Source organism: Alligator mississippiensis, chromosome 1 (assembly GCF_030867095.1).
Source record: "Alligator mississippiensis isolate rAllMis1 chromosome 1, rAllMis1, whole genome shotgun sequence".
In the NCBI taxonomy this organism is placed as follows: Eukaryota; Metazoa; Chordata; order Crocodylia; family Alligatoridae; genus Alligator; species Alligator mississippiensis.
This window is the reverse complement of record NC_081824.1, coordinates 199,485,547-199,504,908: the sequence shown is the minus strand read 5'-3', so window position 1 is coordinate 199,504,908 and position 19,362 is coordinate 199,485,547. Positions and strand designations below refer to the sequence as shown.

The 19,362-nt window shown below is 44.0% G+C and overlaps 1 protein-coding gene across 2 annotated transcripts in view; it reads right to left on the bottom strand.

The window, feature by feature from the left end:
* Positions 1-7,200: 7,200 nt before the first annotated feature.
* Positions 7,201-19,362, bottom strand: part of SOCS5 (suppressor of cytokine signaling 5) — a 119,606-nt gene continuing 107,444 nt past the window's right edge. The window contains exons 1-2 of one of the 2 annotated variants that reach the window (XR_009457560.1): positions 18,283-18,858; positions 7,201-10,198 (exon numbers count right to left, since the gene is read on the bottom strand). The gene's annotated coding sequence lies outside the window, so the exon portion shown is untranslated. Of the gene's footprint in view, positions 10,199-18,282; positions 18,859-19,362 lie in introns of those variants that run through there. The other variant, XR_009457559.1, reaches the window with a different exon arrangement.

Here is a 19,362-nt window from a genome sequence, read left to right as displayed (position 1 = left end):
CCTGTGGTCAGGGGTGGTTCCAGAAGAGTGTATGGACCACTCCAGTGAGGGCGCAGAAGCGATATCAAGTAATATTCAGTTAATCAAGAACAACTTGGATGGATACAGGGGGGGTGTCTATACGTGTATTTATGCATACTTAATGAGCCTTTACTAGCTTAATGTGCCTTTACTTAAAGCGCATTAAGCCATGTATCTACATGTGGATGTGCTAATGTGCATTAAGGCACATTAAATTTAGGTGCGAACAGCTAAGTTGCATTAGTGCACATGCAGATGTGCTAATACGCATTAATGCAGTGTGTATCCATTGACGTACACCACATTAATGCGCATTAGCACATATATACATGCGCTAATGCAACTTCACTATTTGCGCCTAAATTTGATACCTGCTTTATGCAGGTATCAAATTTAGGCTCACATAGCCTTAAATCACCATTTTTAAGACACATGAAGGGTGCGCACATGTAGACATGCACCCTTAATGAGCCTTAAAAATGGCAATTTTAAGCTAAGCCCACTTAAAAGAGGCATGTGTAGACACGCACAACGAGTTGAAAGCAGATACGATACTGACAAGGCCTTTGGGTTCCCCAATACCCCGAATAGACAGTAGCTCATTCCTCCTTTCTTCTCATTCTCTTGCATCTTGCACTGGGACTGTAGCTTGCTGCTAATGCACAAAGGAGAAAGGTTTCTACTGCCTTCTCCCACAAGAACAGACCTGAACACAGGATGGGTCATAAAGTGATTGCCAAAAAGGAGAGCAGGTGCTCATTTTCATTCCTATGGGGAAAGCTACTCTAACACAGGACACAATCTGCTACAGCAAGGAGCAAGATAAGCAGGGGTGTTGCTAATACGTCTGATCTTATCCTATGTCTCACAAGATTTGATGAGGTTTTCCCCATAAAAATCACCTGAAGGGATGGGAATATAGAATCTTACCGTTATCATCTTCAAAAAGAAGCATCAAACTCTTATGGGAGTGGAGGAAATGTTGGCATTGTAACCTGAGTACATCAGAAAGGGTGAAAGACTAAAAGACAAGTAACAGAACTGCACAATCTCATAGTTTTAAAGTCAACCTTGTGACACTGGGGGACTCGACCCTGGAGTTCTGACTGCTTGGAACTGATCATATGAATATTGTGCATTTTTGGAATGGGGAAAAGCAAGCTTTTGCTACATGCTGAATCTCCTGTATTACGCAAGAGTATAGAAATATGAAAGCAAAAACATGTGCAGCAAAGTAAAATACACCCTGCAGATTTGAGTCTTTTTCCTGCATGAATGATTGTGGCCCTTTGCCACAGTCCACTGAACTCATTGGGAGTCTTTCCACTGACTTCAATGGGCCATGGATCAGACCATGAGTCTCCTTGAAAGGAACTAAGTCAGCGGAGTATTAGGCATCACATTGATTAAAAAAAAAAAAAAAAAAAGCAAACTGTCCTTCATTAATAGTTAGGAAACCAATCACTGATAGTTCCATAACACCTTCCACCCAAGCATCCCAAAGCATTTTATGCAGCTTCGAACACACCTCACTCCTGCACAGAAGGGAAGTGTTACATTCACTGTATACCTGAGGCTCACAGGGCAGTAACATAACTGGAGGGGAGGAGGGGTGGCAAGACCCCTGGTGCCAACGTAGACAGGGTGCCAGAATGATGGCCCCCTCCCACAGAGTCTTTGCTGCATCTGGAGCAGCTCTGCACTGCTCAGCTGTAGATACTGAGCAGAAGCTGGCTAGCCATAGGAGACAGGTGCCCAGACATAGCAGGAGCAGGAGTCCTTGAGTCCTCAGGGCAGGTAAGACCCTCTGCTGACTGGGCAGTACAGGACTGCTGCTGCTGCTTCCTGCTGGCACCCAGCTCCTACAGCTGGGCATCAGAGACTTCTCCAGCTGGTTTCCTATGGTGAAGCAACACAGGTCAGTGTTAGATGTGACAAAGGAGTGCTCATGCCTCCCCGCCAACCTGAAATTTTGCCCCAGGTCCCAAAATCAGTTCCATTGCCACCATAAGGTGACCAAAAAAAAAATCAATGGGAGGACACAAAATCAAAGACTAAAGAGCAATTCCTCTCCCTTTGTGATTGGACTGGGCACAGCGGTTAAAGAATCCTTCTCCCACACTGGAGCAATTGAGAACTGCTTCATGACGGGAACTGTAAACTAAATGTAGGAGGACACAAGGGGTGATATGGCACAGGCTCTTTCAATTCTTACTTGCCTTCTCCCGAGTCTTGCACAGGGAGGGGTCAGAAAGCTTGCACCCTGAATCCTGGATGCACATTCCTTGCATGTTCCTCCCAAATCCTGTTGCTTCATGAACTCACACCCATTCACATAGTGCAGCATAACCATGTGTACTCTGCTGCCCAAGGCATTGTCTGAGCAGCCTGAATAAGATAGCTAAGTGCACACAGAAAGAATAGATGATGGGGGGAGGGGCGTTATTAAAAGCAGGGGGGAGGTCTGTGATTCCCTCGTGAAATCTGAACCATTGCATGTGTCAATAAGATCCAGGCAAACTATATGGGCCTAATTTTGAAAATTGGACCTTTAACCTGTGCGGGCCAGGACCTGCTCCCGCCGATGCGCGTGGGTCGGGAGAGGCGATCCGTGGCCCGTCTTTCGCGCATGTGGGCTGTGGCCAGCAGCCCGGGCACACGGGGTTGGAGAGAGCCGGCAACGAGCTAGAGTTAGTCACAAACGCGTAGTGGTTGATTGAAAAGATTGTTTACTTACACCCAAAGATGGTAGTGGTGTAGGCTGGACAGGTTTCCAGGCACAGCTCCCGCTTAGATCCTCGCTAGAGGACCACGACAAATTCGATTGTTCCCCCGGAGTTGTTTAGGCTCTGCGGGTCCGGTTCGATTGGGTTCAAAGGGTTCCCCGGAGTTGAGGCTCTGCAGGTTCGAAGTTTACAGGAAAGGGATACGTCTGGGATTGCGATCGGCGACGGGGAGAGGCTAGAAGCGAAAGCTCCGTAGGATCGGTTCTATTGCCTGCTTAGGGGAGGCGCGTTGGGTCCGCAAGGGTCCGCAGTGCTTGGAGATCTTCACACAGAGATCTCTCTCCCTCCTCCTTTCTCTCCCTCTCCGACTTGGGCGGAAACTACCCAAGCCTTTTGTACAGCTAGCAAGCCAATAGCTAGCCGCCACGTGTGCCTACATTTGGAATTGGCCAATAATGTGGCGCGAATCCAAATACAAATGGCAGGAACTCCTTTGCAGCGTGCATCACTAGTATGCAAAAGAAATGCACCCTGCAAAGAAGCTGTAATTTGGCGGGAAATCCCCCATTGCACCAGAGTTCTCTGTCGCAGCAGAGAACTCTACCGTGCAAAGAAAGCTACAATCGGCGGAAAAATAATTTAGCGGTGCCGAAGAGCACACATAAACAAAAACCACAACTTTGGGTTGTGACATAACCTTCACAAAGTTGAGAAACTTGATGGCATTAGCTAAAGCCAGGCAAAATGCAGTCACATGTTACACCAGCATCAGTCAGAAAGGACTGTAAAACTGGCAGTCTGATAGCACCTCTGTTTCAAGGTCCACTTTTGTATCTTTCTGTTACACAAAACAAGAGAGGAGAAAAAAAATGTTTGTAGCTGGTATTATAAAAAAACCCCCTAAATAAAACAGTTCACATAAGGGACTTAATCATCAAGAGAGATGCATTTACAATAGATTCTAATCTCATTTGGAGCTTCTCCCCAACCATCATGGGGGGATTCATCCCATGACTGGGCGGTACATATTGAGGGCTATAGATTGTACAGAAAGGACAGGTCGGGGAAGAAAGGGGGGGGGGGGTTGCACTTTATGTCAGTGAGCAATATACATCAACCTTCATCAAGACAGAATCCGAGGCTGAGGAAGTAGAAGGATTGTGGGTTAGGCTACATGGGGGGCAAGGAGAAAGGGATTTGGTGGTAGGGGTCTGTTACAGACCCCCACACCAAGGGGAAGAAATAGATGCGGGGCTCCTGAGGCAACTCTCGGAGACCATAAAAGCTAAAGAGGCGGTAGTCATGGGGGACCTAAACTACCCAGACATCTGCTGGGAGACGCAGACAGCAAGGTCCCATCGCTCACGCAGGTTTCTAACTTGTGTACAGGACCTCCACCTGACACAGGAGGTGTATGGTCCCACTAGGGGGAATGCCATACTGGATCTGGTATTGGCAACGGGAGATGACATGATAGGGGACCTCCAGATCGGTAGCTATCTGGGAGACAGTGATCACCTTATGATAGAATTCAACATAAGATGGCGAGTGGGTAAGGTAACTAGTAGGGTGAAAGTGCTAGACTTTAGGAAAGCTGATCTCATTGCACTCAGGCGATTAGTCAAGGAAGCACTGCAGAGTAGGAGTTTTGATGGGATGGGTGCCCAAGAAGGGTGGCTGTGCCTAAAGGAAACGATCCTTTGGGCACAAAGCAAGACGATCCCCGAGCGAGGCAAAAGAGGGAAAGGAGCCAGGAGGCTTCCCTGGCTGACCAGAGAAATCCAGGGCAGCCTAAGGGCCAAAAGGGGAGCACATAAAAAGTGGAAACAGGGTGAGATCACTAAAGATGAATATACCTCCTCTGCTCGTGCTTGTAGGGAGGCAGTTAGGCGGGCCAAAGCTACCATGGAGCTGAGGATGGCATCCCAAGTAAAGGACAACAAGAAATTGTTTTTTAGATACATAGGGAGTAAAAGGAAGGCCCAGGGAGGAATAGGACCCCTGCTAAATGGGCAGAAGCAATTGGTGACAGATAGAGGGGACAAGGCTGAACTCCTCAACGAGTTCTTTGCCTCAGTGTTCCTAAGCGAGGGGCACGACAAGTCTCTCACTGGGGTTGTAGAGAGGCAGCAGCAAGGCACCAGACTTCCATGCGTAGATCCTGAGGTGGTGCAGAGTCACTTGGAAGAACTGGATGCCTTTAAGTCGGCAGGCCCGGATGGGCTCCATCCCAGGGTGCTGAAGGCACTGGCCGACATCATTGCAGAGCCACTGGCGGGAATATTCGAACGCTCGTGGCGCACGGGCCAAGTCCCAGAAGACTGGAAAAGGGCTAACGTGGTCCCCATTTTCAAGAAGGGGAGGAAGGAGGACCCGGGCAACTATAGGCCAGTCAGTCTCACCTCCATCCTTGGTAAAGTCTTTGAAAAAATTATCAAGGCTCACATTTGTGAGAGCCCGGCAGGGCAAATTATGCTGAGGGGAAACCAGCATGGGTTTGTGGCGGGCAGATCGTGCCTGACCAACCTAGTCTCTTTCTATGACCAGGTTACGAAACGCCTGGACACAGGAGGAGGGGTGGATGTCGTATACTTAGACTTCAGGAAGGCCTTCGATACGGTATCCCACCCCATACTGGTGAACAAGCTAAGAGGCTGTGATGTGGATGACTGCACAGTCCGGTGGGTGGCAAATTGGCTAGAGGGTCGCACCCAAAGAGTCGTGGTAGATGGGTCGGTCTCAACCTGGAAGGGTGTGGGCAGTGGGGTCCCGCAGGGTTCGGTCCTTGGACCGATACTCTTTAATGTCTTCATCAGCGACTTGGACGAGGGAGTCAAATGTACTCTGTCCAAGTTTGCAGATGACACAAAGCTATGGGGAGAAGTGGACATGCCGGAGGGCAGGGATCAGCTGCAGGCAGACCTGGATAGGTTGGACAAGTGGGCAGAAAACAACAGGATGCAGTTCAACAAGGAGAAATGCAAAGTGCTGCACCTAGGGAGGAAAAATGTCCAGCACACTTACAGCCTAGGGAATGACCTGCTGGGTGGCACAGAGGTGGAAAGGGATCTTGGAGTCCTAGTGGACTCCAAGATGAACATGAGCCGGCAGTGTGACGAAGCCATCAGAAAAGCCAATGGCACTTTATCGTGCATCAGCAGATGCATGACGAATAGGTCCAGGGAGGTGATACTTCCCCTCTATAGGGCGCTGGTCAGACCGCAGTTGGAGTACTGCGTGCAATTCTGGGCGCCACACTTCAGGAAGGATGCGGATAACCTGGAGAGGGTCCAGAGAAGGGCAACTCGTATGGTCAAGGGCCTGCAGACCAAGCCCTACGAGGAGAGACTAGAGAAACTGGACCTTTTCAGCCTCCGCAAGAGAAGGTTGAGAGGCGACCTTGTGGCTGCCTATAAGTTCATCACGGGGGCACAGAAGGGAATTGGTGAGGATTTATTCACCAAGGCGCCCCCGGGGGTTACAAGAAACAATGGCCACAAGCTAGCAGAGAGCAGATTTAGACTGGACATAAGGAAGAACTTCTTCACAGTTCGAGTGGCCAAGGTCTGGAATGGGCTCCCAAGGGAGGTGGTGCTCTCCCCTACCCTGGGGGTCTTCAAGAGGAGGTTAGACGAGTATCTAGCTGGGGTCATCTAGACCCAGCACTCTTTCCTGCTTATGCAGGGGGTCGGACTCGATGATCTATTGAGGTCCCTTCCGACCCTAACATCTATGAATCTATGAATCTATGAATCATTTGTTATTCCTTTTCAGAAGTGGAGGATGAAGTTATACCTAAAGGCTGTTTCACTTTAGAAGTTTATTGCAAACATTCTTTTGCAGAAATTCATACTGATAAGAGAAGAGCAACTTTTCGGAAAAGCTCGATCTTACTCAGCATGCATATTCTATACAATAGGAAGGTGGCAACAAAAAGTTGATTTACCAACTGTTGGCAAACCAACATGTATACTGTACATTACCTATAATCCAAAAGAGCCACCCTCCACAGTGATTTGCTTAAACCATGGTTCTTGGCCATGTCAGAGTAACTTCAATGTCACACAACAGCACTGCCCTGCAGAGCCAGCATAGCTAAGATTAATAATGGGCAGGGACCTACTGAATTCAGGGCAACTCCCTCCTGATTTTGCAGTCCTATGTGGCATTTTTGCAGTGGAGCACAGCAGCTCCCACCACACCTCTGGCTAAGAGGCACCAGAAGTCCCACCCCTCCCCAGAGATTGAAAGATGGCCCCAAACTTGTTAACGTGGCAGCTTCCCTGGGCTTGATCAGGGAATTAAGCCCACAGAACCCATTAGGTGCCATGTTATTAAGCCTAGGACATGGTTAGTGGCATCTACAGGTTTGATCAAGCCCAGGGAAGCCATTAAACACATCCTAGACTGTTTAATAACAACACTGCAATTAAAGGCTTTCCTGTGCTTGATCAGGGCGTCAAGCTTGGGGAAGCCATTAATTGCTGCATTATTGTTAAGCAGTCTAAGCACTTAATATGTAAAATGAAATACTGTATTGAAATAAAGGAATGGACACCATGAAATGCAAGTAATACCAACTTTATACACTTTGCCTGTATATAGTTGGCATTATTTAATAAAGCATCTATACTTGGCATTATTTAATAAATACCAACTATAGACACTTTATTAAATAATACCATCCAAGTAATTAATCAAATTCTAAACTGAAATATCTTATGAAAATAAAGCTGTACTATGCACAACATAAATTGTAACTAATACCAACTATATACACTTTATTAAAAGACATTATAAAATGGAGTTTACTGAAACTGACTGCTAACCTTAAGACAGTTAGTTCAGTCTATATATTAAATACTGCATGCTGCACCCAGCCACAGTGACTGGAGACATTCTCTGCCTCTGTGGGGTGAACACTTGTCCATACACTGAGATGGCATGCTCACCGTCCACCAAGTTCATTGGAATGGTGAGGTAGCACCTTGTAAGGGCATAAAGATGTGGAAACCGGTTACAGAGAGAGTCCCAGAACACAGGCATGGACGCAGGCATCTGGCAGTCTTTGACAAAGTTTACATAGGCAGCACGTTCATTGTCATGCTGTTTCCTCCATCCCAGAATTGCTTTCAGTTGCTGAGGGTCACAACTCAGCAAAGACACCTGCTTGGGGTCCAAAATACAAACAGCACTAAGGAAGAGGGGCAGCTGGCCATCTGAACCATGGTGGCAGTGACAGATCATATCTGTAGTAGTTGTTCAGCTTCACAGCTGTTGCCTGGAGCAAGTCCCTTGTGTGCTGGTTTTCATGAAGGCAGCTTGACGGTTCCTGCAATGCCCCATCTTCAGCCCAGCTTATCAAATCCATCAGCTTGTTATGTGCTTGGTGGACCACAGCCTGCCAGCCTGCAAACCAGGTCAGGAGCTCCATGAATTGGATGGCACTATCAGCCACAAACTTGAATGTCACCTCACCCTAAGAGATCATGAAGCTTGAGTATGCACTGTGTGCTGGGTGTGATTTCCAGCACCTCACTCAAACGGCTGGTAGTGCTGCATGTGCTTGGCATGGTAACAGATTGCATTGATCCAGGAATTCCACTGTGTGAGCATAAGCTCTGGTGGCAGCATCAGTGGCATGTGAGTCCCCACTGACTGGCGACAGACTCCCTTATGACCTGGACAGTGCTTGAAGGCTTTCTCGAAAGAAGACACCAGACTATCCACCTTGAGGAACTGCGTGTGCCAGATACTACTTACTAGGGACAGAATGTGTCCATTGCAGGTGACATGAACAGTATTGCACAGCATTTCTTGCACATCAAAGAAAGCCTTGCACATGTATGTGGCATTGTCGGACAGGAATGCTGTCAGGCGAGTTCTGGTTGGTCCAGGTCCCCAGTACAAATAAAACGTGCAGCATGTAGTCGTCTGAGGGTTAGTGGCTTTATTAGCCACAATGGAAAAGGAATGATACTCTGCCAAAGCAGCCTTCATGGACTGTACATATGAAGCAATCATGGCAGGGAGCTAGTCCTAGTGAAGCTTGTTGGCACATGGAATACTGCTTTATTTCAGGTAGTCCTTTAACTTGGGAGATCAAATTTCTCCAGCAAAATGTTTTTGACCACCACAAAAGCCTCCACAAGGGAAATGGCACTTTGCCAAGCTGCTTTCTGTGGTCCTTTTAAACAGGGAGGACATGGTCGCTTGCTTCGTGCTCTGACCTTTAGCCTCTAAAGCTGCCTTCCTCTTCATGTGTGCCTCAGACACCAAATGACAACTGATGCTGGTTTTCCTAGACACATCCGGAGTTAGATTGCATGTGGCACAGAAAAGTCTGCTCTGTCTGCATGCAAGGTCCCTGCAGGATACTGTCTTGCACAGTTCACCGCTGAAATGTATTTAGTAGTCTTGGAAGACTTCCTCATGTTCATCTCTGCTCTCTCAGGCAGAAGCATGCCTACAGGTACTTTAAAAGCAAGCACCAAAATCTTCCTGGCCTCCAGGGCTGGCCACTAAACTGAGCCTATGTCAGGGTCTTAGCCTCTGATTTGTTCCTGCTCCCCTGCTCTCCTTCCTATCTAATATGTCCAAAACCAATTAATGTACCTGTGAATGAAGCATGTGGGGAATATCAAGCTGTAACTGTTAATGCTAGAAAGCTTTTTAACACTGGGTGGCAAGGAAATGGTTGTAGAGAATGTCGGAAGCCATGTTTCGGGCATGGGAACAGAATGGTAGTGAAGCAAGGGCCTGTGAAAGGGCCCTTGCCACTGCTGGGCAATGCCACATAGTCAGGGCAGGAAAGGGTGCCCAGGGAAGACTTTTGCAGGTGGTAGAAAAGACACCACCTATTTGCTATTATATGCAGCAGGATATTGTTCATCTAGCTCATACACACATGTGCTAGTATACTTTCTCTTGAGAATACCTTCCCTCAAATCCAACAGTTGTCTTATCTGTCACACAGCTTCCAAAACCTATGAGCATGTTGTCTACTTCCTATACTTAGACTTCCTTTTTTTTTTTTAAACTTCTTGAACTCTCCACTGAGGCTTCTGTCTCCTCCACTTAGCCAAAACCACTCTCAGTGAGGTCACCAGCTGCATTTTCCTTGCTTGAACAAGCACTCTCTCAGTTGAACTGGAATGAGTACTTCCTATGTTTTACCGCAACTTGTCTGAAGCAGGTTGTCAAGGAGATGAAGTGCAGGTGGAGGAAAACATAGGTCAGTGCTGTTAGAGGCAGCTGACATTGAGGTAAGAATGGAAGAAATACTATCACTGCCCTCCCACCTTGCTGATTACATCCTTTAGTATCGCCTTCTCTTGCTCTCCTCCGGCCATATCCCACCTCCTAGAATCCTTCAAGATGTGTCCTCTGCCCCTCCTCTTCGCCTCTATGGGCTCTCTAGATGAACTCTTCTGCTTCCATCATTTCAGATACTTGAGGAAAGAAATAAGAGTAAAATAAGTGACTAGAGATTAGTGGAAACCTAAGCAATAGGCTGCAAGAGTTTTACAGCCCTGTCACACAAACAAGATGGCTTTGCTGATAAAATTATTCAATAAATACACAAAGGGAGTTCTGTAAATTTGGACTGAACATTATAAGGGCCCCAATTCAAGAAAGCATTTAAACATTGTGCTATACTCTGTCCCCCTTGAAGAAATCACTTGTCTCTGTATTTTACCTTTGAGCATGACCTTAAATCAAGGAATTAACCACACACTTCAAATTAATGACTTACTTGGTCTTTTGCATAGGGATACTGTCCTGAATCAGAGTTCAATATAATGTCTCAACAAATCTTATGGAATTAATTTAACTTTGGTTGCATGAGAACACCATCTGGAAGTCTAACCAAAAACCTGTTCAATGCCTATGAACAATTCTATTACTATTTAGTGGTCTATCCATTTCCATTTGGTTGTCTAGGCCATTAGACCTAATGACCTCAGAGATGACTAACCTGAAAGTGTCTTTTACCATTTGGTTGTCTATCACCTCAAGGGTAATGATAAACAGCAATGTAGCAGTTTGAGGGTGGGTGTTAGGATATGTATTTACTATCATTAATAATTTAGAAGGAGGAGGTAACCATCATATTAATGGATTTTGTAGAGGATACCAGAGTAGGATCTTTATTCAGGATCAAGACGCAGGAATTTAGAGAAATCAGAAACACAATAAAGAAAGAGGCAAATGAGGCTCATTTATAGACAACTAGAGGAAAACACCCCATAAACATAGCAATAAGTGGAAGAATCTTGGTATCAGAGGAAAATAAGATAAAGAAATCTAAGGACAGCAGAGGGGGGGAAAAAATTCCTGGTGGTCAGATATGCAAGGCTGTGCCAGAAAGAATGGAGCGGATGCCTCATATTTTGGGGTTTAAAACCAGACTGTTCAAAATAATAGATGTGCTGAACATCCATCCCCATTGGCTGAGGAAGATGGTCTGGATCATCTAAAAGGACATCGACATCTTCAACTGCTGGGATTCCAGGCTGAAGGCTCTCAGATATACTTTTCTGTTCCCAATCACTAGCCTTCAGCCCAGTCTCACAACTCCAAACATTTCTCAAACATGTCCTGTGCAGTGCACTACTGCCATCACAATATTTATTCCATTTTTTTCCACCAAATCACTCTCCACTTCCTTTTTTATTAACAATTTTGTTCTCCATTCATTCCTTCAGCTTTTGAACTGGTGACATTTTTTCTTCTCTTGGCTTCTTCACACCTGATCACTCAACTAAGCCCAGTCTTTTCTTTCTCTTTAATACATCTTCAAGCTCTGTCAGTTTCTCTGGGTCCCTAATATCTAAAATCTTGTCCATACACTGATTCTCTTTCTTTTGGATTAGAGTGACCATTCCAGCTTCAGCCTACCCACAGCTCATATGTCCCCTCTCTTAAATTTTTACTTCTAAAGTTACTTCCTCTCCACCACTCCAAATACATTGGCCCATCTTCTTGGTCTCTAAGCTTCTCATATATGACTTTAACATTCATGTATATTTATAGGAGCTATTTAAAAAAAAAATAGCAGAAGTAATTTTCATCATCATTATCACTTACAGCTTTCATGGCTGGACCACAAAGGAAGTGATGATGATACAGTATGCAGAGGATTTGATGGGATTTTTCTATTTCACATTGCTAACATTGGATCATTCAAGTAATGAATAGACCCTCTGGGGAATAGTAGTTGGATAATAATAATAATAAAGCAATGCCCAAGATGCTGTTGGATGAAAGATTCATTTCAACAAGGTGAATAGTCTATTCTAAACAATGATTACAGACAGTTGTGCTAAAGAGGGAAACAGAAGGCAAGATTAATTAAAGTTCTTGAAGAAGAATGACAAAGCCAAAACAATGACAAGGAAAACTTTCTGTGATTTCCACTATATAAGACATCAATGACACACTTTCTTTTCATAGCCAGGGCTGGCTATACATCTCTTCTGTAGTGCTGAAAGCTCCAAATTGCCATCTGACCTATTTCCAGCAGAACGTGCAAATGCCATAGGACAGATCTTATTAAATATATAGTTGGCTGACTTTGTCTAATACAATTGATACATGGTGCTTCAAGTTGTCTGTTTACAATTCATGTCATATAACACCTGTTTACACAATTCACTTCTACAGATCACAACACAGAGGTAAATCAATTTTTAATATAATTCCTTGGGCCAATTTTTCAAAATTGAGTGCCAAAGCTGCAGATGGAAAATACATGCACATGAGTACAAACACCCAGGCTTGTGTACAATCACTAAATTTTGCATGGAATTATGCATTTTTCATAGATATTTTCAGTGTTCATGCTTGACTACAGATTGGCCATACATTACCTGTTTTTGTCCACAGATACACAATTTTGAAAAATAGGGGTCTTTTTTACAGCCGCAATAGGAGTGAGAAATTCAGACATTAGCAACTGTTCATGTCCCTGTAAGGCAAATGACAACACACCCTCATCAGTCATGAGTAAGAAAATGTGGCTGGCAAGGTCCTAATGTTGCCTCACCTGGTGTGTACAGTCTAGATGGTATGCTTCTCCCCTATTATTATACAGAGGATTAAGCTCCTCTGCACCCCACCATTCCCTTGCACCATCATATTATATATTACAGTGAGAGTCTTCAGCAGAGCACAATCACCGTGCTTTATTTACCTCTTTTTCTCTGCCTTAAAAGCAACTGGGCAGAGATGAACAATGAAGATGTGAAGTGGGCTCTGGCCTCCCAGTACATCAACCAGCTGGGATGAGCCAGCCTAAAATAAAGTATGCCACGCATTGGGTTCATGGTACTTTCTTCTTCCCAGGAGCAAGAAGGAAGCAGCGAAGGAGCTTTGCCTCTGACTGATGTTTCTTTTCCAGGGCATTGCCTAAGGCAGTCTAGGTATCTGCTGCCCTATATGCAGGACTGACCTGTGCAGCACAGTCTAGCCCTTTGACACTGATAGATAAAGGGTCTACCTTGAAGCAGCTTGGGTATTCAGTACTATATGGTGTGTTCAGGTATATACAACTCCACACATAATAAAAGTTTAGAAGGTGGATTTTGGCTACAAACTTCAGGACTATGAGGCAAAAACAAAGGCCTGTGATCCTCCTTAAACAAATGCAACTTGAGAGAGACAGAGAGCGACAGAGACACAGAGACAAAGAGAGAGAGAGAGAGAGAGAGAGGTGTTTCTTATCCAAGAGAAATAGTAAACTTCCAGAATGTTTCAGTTCCAAGTACATAGACATATATAGCACAGAGATATGTAGAGCCCAAATAAATATTTGTCACTCTCACAGCAGCCGGCACAGAGCTGGAATGCAAATCCTTCCATTACAGCTCCCATATTTCTTTTTTCCTCCCAAAAGCAAATGCACTCTGGCTATAACAAGTCATCTTTTAAAGCATACCGTGTGATGCATGCTCATTTGAGGCCATTTTAACCATAAGTGAATGCTAGCTCTTTAGGTCTTTTTCAGTCTTTATGCCATGATGGCTTCAGAATTTTAAAGTAAATAATATTCTAAACGACTTCCATACCACACATTGATACATAGGCCCTTACAGTTTGATCTGTCCAAGTTATACTCCACACAAGGCCTGAGGTGTGATGGGCAAACCTAGCTTTATGCACCTTTGGCTCTTGACAGGTGTTTATTTAATTGTGTGATGGGGATTGAACTAATTTTAACCTGGATCCAGAAAATTGTGCATCCTGCCATGCCATACTGCCGTGCATGTATGTGTAATTCTGGCATCTGGGATAAAATTTGTCAGATCCTAACTGGGCAACAGGTAGGTAGGAACCTGGCGTTGGGGCCTTTGTCCCCACTGCTGGGCTCCCCACCCACCAGGATATTCAGAGGGTGCTATGGGAAGCAAGATATCTGGGACTGGTCCCTGTTTCTCATGATATTCTTTCAACTTGCCCCATCAGCTGATGGGTTCCCTAACACCTACAGCTCCCCCATCCCCAGCTGCCAGCACCGTGGACCTGGAGCACAGACAGCAGGGGTTGGGGATGCCTCATATTGCCCCAGACCAGCTGGTAAATTTAAAATCCCACCATGCAGGCAGTTTTCAGCTTCAAGGCAGGGTTTTTTTTACCTTACTACCTGTTCAATTTAAGATGTGATGGGATCTCTGCACAAACATATTCTACATACAATGGAACATATATTGTGGAACATTTTTGTTGTTGGTTTCTCATTCTGTTGCAACAGGAATTGCCTGAAGGTGTGGCAGCGTTACTATTTATGAAGCAATTAATATGTTAATCATATCATAGGTATAACATCTGCCAGGGCCCTTTGTCCCTCCTTACTTTGGGATGCTGGTTTGGCTCCAGGCTGAAGCTTGAGAAACTTCATGGTTCCTCTAAATTGTGCCTATGACTGAGGTATGATAAGCATAGAGGTAGGGCTGTGTTTCAGCTTTGCTCCTTTTTTCCCAGGCACATACCCAATGCTGGGGCAGGATGGAGATAGTATAGAAGAGCTTTTACACTGGGTTACTGCCACCCAGGATTTGTGCTACGCTGGGGCAATCCTAAGGAATCAAGTTAAGACAGCTTCATGGAGCACTGAAGGATAGATAATGGGGCTATGGATCTAGGCCATAGATTTAACAAACTACACACCAGTTTATTTTAAAATTGGAAAAGGGATGTAAGAGATTACAAGCTCTATGGCAACAGAACTAAGAGTTTTAGATTTCACAGGTCCACATGTCCACTTTCCCAGCAGTTTTCCTATTAAAGATGACTCTTTCATACTCTTCATTGTCAGGGTATAACTGTGCTCTCAGCTATTCTGCTACAAACCCAATGTAAAAGCAAAAATTAACTGTTGGAGGCCATGCCCATTTTCTTTCTTTATTTTCAGTCACACAAGCACATGTAAAGTTTATTACTCAGAATAAGTCTTTACAACCAATTCCTTGCTGGCATAAGTAAATACAATTCCATCAAATGAAGCATCCTGCTACATCCTGCAATGAGCCTTTCTTCTAGAATGAGAAATGTCTCCAACACTGACTGCTGATAGAAACTAATATAGTCATTGTTCTATCCATAGAAGCAAGTTAGAGGTCTGTGTGCAGGTCAATGGCAAGACAAGATTTTAGAAAATAAATGTTTAAAATCCCTTAATTGTTGTTGCACATGCTGCAAGGTGATCAATTTTCAAACCAGATTCTGGAGTCTTCAAACTGATGTTTCAGACATTTTTATCCTTGCATAGTTTAACAGATACTTGTGGATATAGGCAGTCAGTCTCACACACACACCACCCACCCACCCACCTTGGACCATCAGAAAGTTGTTTCATTTATTTCTAAGAGGTAGATCACACTTGCTGACTATGCAAACTACAGCCTTGTAAATAAATATCCCAAGAAAAGATCCCATTTGTGTTCCCCAAATTGATGTTTTCCATTTTTCTATAGCTGACAGGATGTCAAGTACTGCAAGTATTCAAATGCTGAGTGTTTGTTTTAGGATTCAAATGGATGTTTTATTACATATTTCATTGCAGAATATATTGCACTGCCCTTGACAGCAGATACTTTTAAAGCCAAGCAGAATGCTGACTTCAATATCTAAGCCTTGCTTAATGCAAAAGAGAAGTCCTCTTTCCTCTTGGGTTGGAATGAATTAATTCTCCCTCTACTGCGTCATAGTGTATCTTGCCATCTCCAAGTCAATGCAATTTAATTGCTATTGCTGTTTTAACAACTAGCTAAGGTTTTTGTATAATATCTATCACCAGTGTCTAGGCAAAGCTACTCATTTTAATAATCTTTTTAAAGAAAGTGCCAATTCCAAGAGACTCAATGGAAAGCATAACAACAAAATTAAGCCAACAGAAGTAGAATTATATTCAACTTGAGACAAAGAAACTGTGAACCAAAGTTGTAAGGGAATACTTACTTGATGTACAATTGATAAGCTAAGAGGAAACTCATCTAAATAGAAGCTGTTAAGATGACCAATAAAAATATCTTTATGAGGTAGGGAATTAGTGTTCATTTTCTTGCAATTTGTCCATAGGGCATGTAAAAACTACCTAATGCCTCAGTATCCAAGCACTAGAGAAAATGGAAAGTGCACTTGAATAATGAAAGAGTTTCCAGTCAGAAATCTAAAAGTCTTTTCTCATCACCTATCACACAGGATAACTATTTGTGCTGTTGCACAATCTATAGGACAAGAGCCTATTTCCTCACATCACCCATCAGTTGTATGCTATGATACTCACCATGCCTAATATTCACCTCTAGTCTGTTACTAATTTCAGTCGATTTATTTGGGAGTCACCTTAGTTCATTTCTTTGATTTCCATTATGTCTCTTATTTAGTGAAGCTAAGACAAGAGAACAAGAAATATTATGTAGGGCTGACAAAATGTCAGCCTAAAGGGGCAAAATCTTGCCTCTGATAGTGCTCTTTCTCTGTTTGTTTAAAGGTACGAATGACTGGGAAGGACCCATGAATTTTTCATGTGCATGGTATAATTTTTATCATGGAAGGTAGCTTTCTGTTGGCCTCTACATTTGCCTTGGCAACCATCCATAAAATTTACGGACTACAAGAAATGGTAGTAGTGATTCAATTAATAGCACTTTTTGCTGCATATATATATATATAAAACACCTTGGCCAGGTCTAGACACCGCACTGGAGACCACTAAGACTAAAAGCCTGATCATAATCATGCTGTCTGCACCCTTGTGTCCCCCCAGCTATCTACTTTCCTAATGCTACCCTCTCCACTTCTGGTCATGCCCTAAGTGTCTGCAGGTTGGACCTTTAATAAGGGTACAAACAGAAGTGCAGCTCCCAGCCTTAACTCAGAACATTTTTTGAAAGTGTTCCGAGTTACAACATTACTCCAGACCAAACAGAAGTTCATTGTTGGTTCCAGGGGAAGGGGAATCTAGGTGTGAGCTGGGAGCTGCAGCCAGGTTCCCATAGCAAGGGCCAGGCTTTCTGCCAGCGCTCACTGTTTTCAGAATGGGAGTGGGGAAAGGCAGCGGATGGAGTTCATTCTTACAGAGCTCATTCTTAGGTATCCCCAGCTGGTGCTGAAGGGTGGGGTGGGTGAATTGGAGCACCCTCCGCCCCCTTAGGACACCCGCCTCACCCTCCAGAAAGCCTCCCAGACTGAACTCCCTCTCTTCCCTTCCATTCTGAAAACAACAACAAGCTGGGAGCTCCGCAGACACGAGTTACAAAAAACACTACATTTTAAAACATCTTTATCCAATACCTCGTGCAATGAGGGGTCAGATTTTCACCTAATTGGCCATTTTTGAAGCTGTTTTCTTCCATGCACTTGTGTTTAGTCACAGCTATAAATTGCTTTCTGTGGCTAGACCAAATGAAAATTGTCACTTCTGCCTGCACCCTAACTGGGGGCATTCTGCTTACTACCACAAGGAGTCCCCATTCAGCTGGCTTTGCTAAGATTATACTAGGAAGCATTAAAGCTTAGATCCTTCAAACACCTGCCTATGCAGCAGAAGGGAACCTTTAATTTATAAGTCTCAAGCTCAATACCTTTGTCATGCAAAGGTCATGAGCACTGGAGGTGCTTCATAAATATAAATCAGTAACAACAATTTAAAACATATACAAAAAAACTACAGGGGAAACAACATTTTAATAAGAATTTTTGAACACCTAGAACATGCTATGTTCTTGGCAAAAGACATAAAGGCACAATTATTCACCCCTAAGAAAGTATGGGCTAAATCCATCAAGTGAGGGTCATGCAGAGTTGAATGGGAGGAGGAGGACAGGGGTGACAGTGAGATCACCTAGTTACTCAGTAAAGACTGAATCCTAAGTGTTTCCATAAGGAAGGGCCCTTGGATCTATTCAGAATCCCATTGCATTTCTCATTTCCTGCCTTCAATGCATGCTAGCTTTAGCAGGGGTAGGGCATAGGTCTAGAAATCTGTCTGTGCAGAACAACTTGCTGAATCAGGGCTAAAAGCATGCATTACCTTGTATCTTGATGTTCCTATTAGCTTTTTTGGGAGGCAAGGAGGAAGAATGGTCTGTCTTATTTCTCCTCCCCTGGATTTCTGGTACCTGACAATTACATGTGCAAGCAAAAGCACTTGAGCCCCAATCCTGCAATTAAAACCACATGGGCTAAGCTCCACTTAGGTCAGCCCCCTTCCATCCGATTTTATGGTCAAGTACCTACTTGCAGCCTTGACATCTTGCTCTTAATAACAGAATTCATAGTACCTGATGAAGTAGGCTATTGTCCATGAAAGCTCGTACCTTTCTGAATCAGTTGGTCTCTAAGGCCCTGCCTCACAATAGCATTTGAAAGCAAGAAAGTATTTTTCCTTTCACAAATAAGTGGAAACAAAGCATCTGTTCAAGGCTTTAGCACATAAGAAACATTCTAAATAGGAAATATTTCTGCAGCAACAAAACCATAAAAAATCATAAATCTCAATATAATCTACCAAAATAATCAGGCATAGATGCATCCTGTGTAAATGCCATTTCCCTTAGAGGCAAAAAGTATGCATTAACAATGAGCAATTTTTGTTTTTTCCCCAGAGGGAGACAGAGAATGTGGGAAAGAGTTAAAGATTAATTTTGCCCGATTATTGCTGACCCTCCATTAGTGGCCGCTGAAAGTGAAATGGCTTGTAATGGGATCTTGTGGTTTCTATGGCTCTAGTAAAGCTATTTTATGAGGTCACAGCTTTATGGCTTTGATGAGTCACACATCATGAAAAAAGATTTGAAAATAGCCCATTCTATTGGTAGGGTTGTTTTATAGGTTAGGAGTCTCCAGGGGCTGCTATGCTGGATTAATACTGTGCAAAGGTCAGCAATGGAGCCTCTATTATGCTCAGAGGGCCAATATTCAGAATTTGGGGATACTAGCTGGTTTAGGAATTGGGACTACAGCTCAACAGGGCAAAGAGTGCAAATGGTACCACAATCCACAGGAAGGAAGAAGAGAAACAAAGGGAAGTTGTACCTTAGTGTATCCTTGTATTTGTTCACAAGTGAGCCTGTGAGAGAGCAGAGCAGCCACAGTAAAAAAAAACACAAAC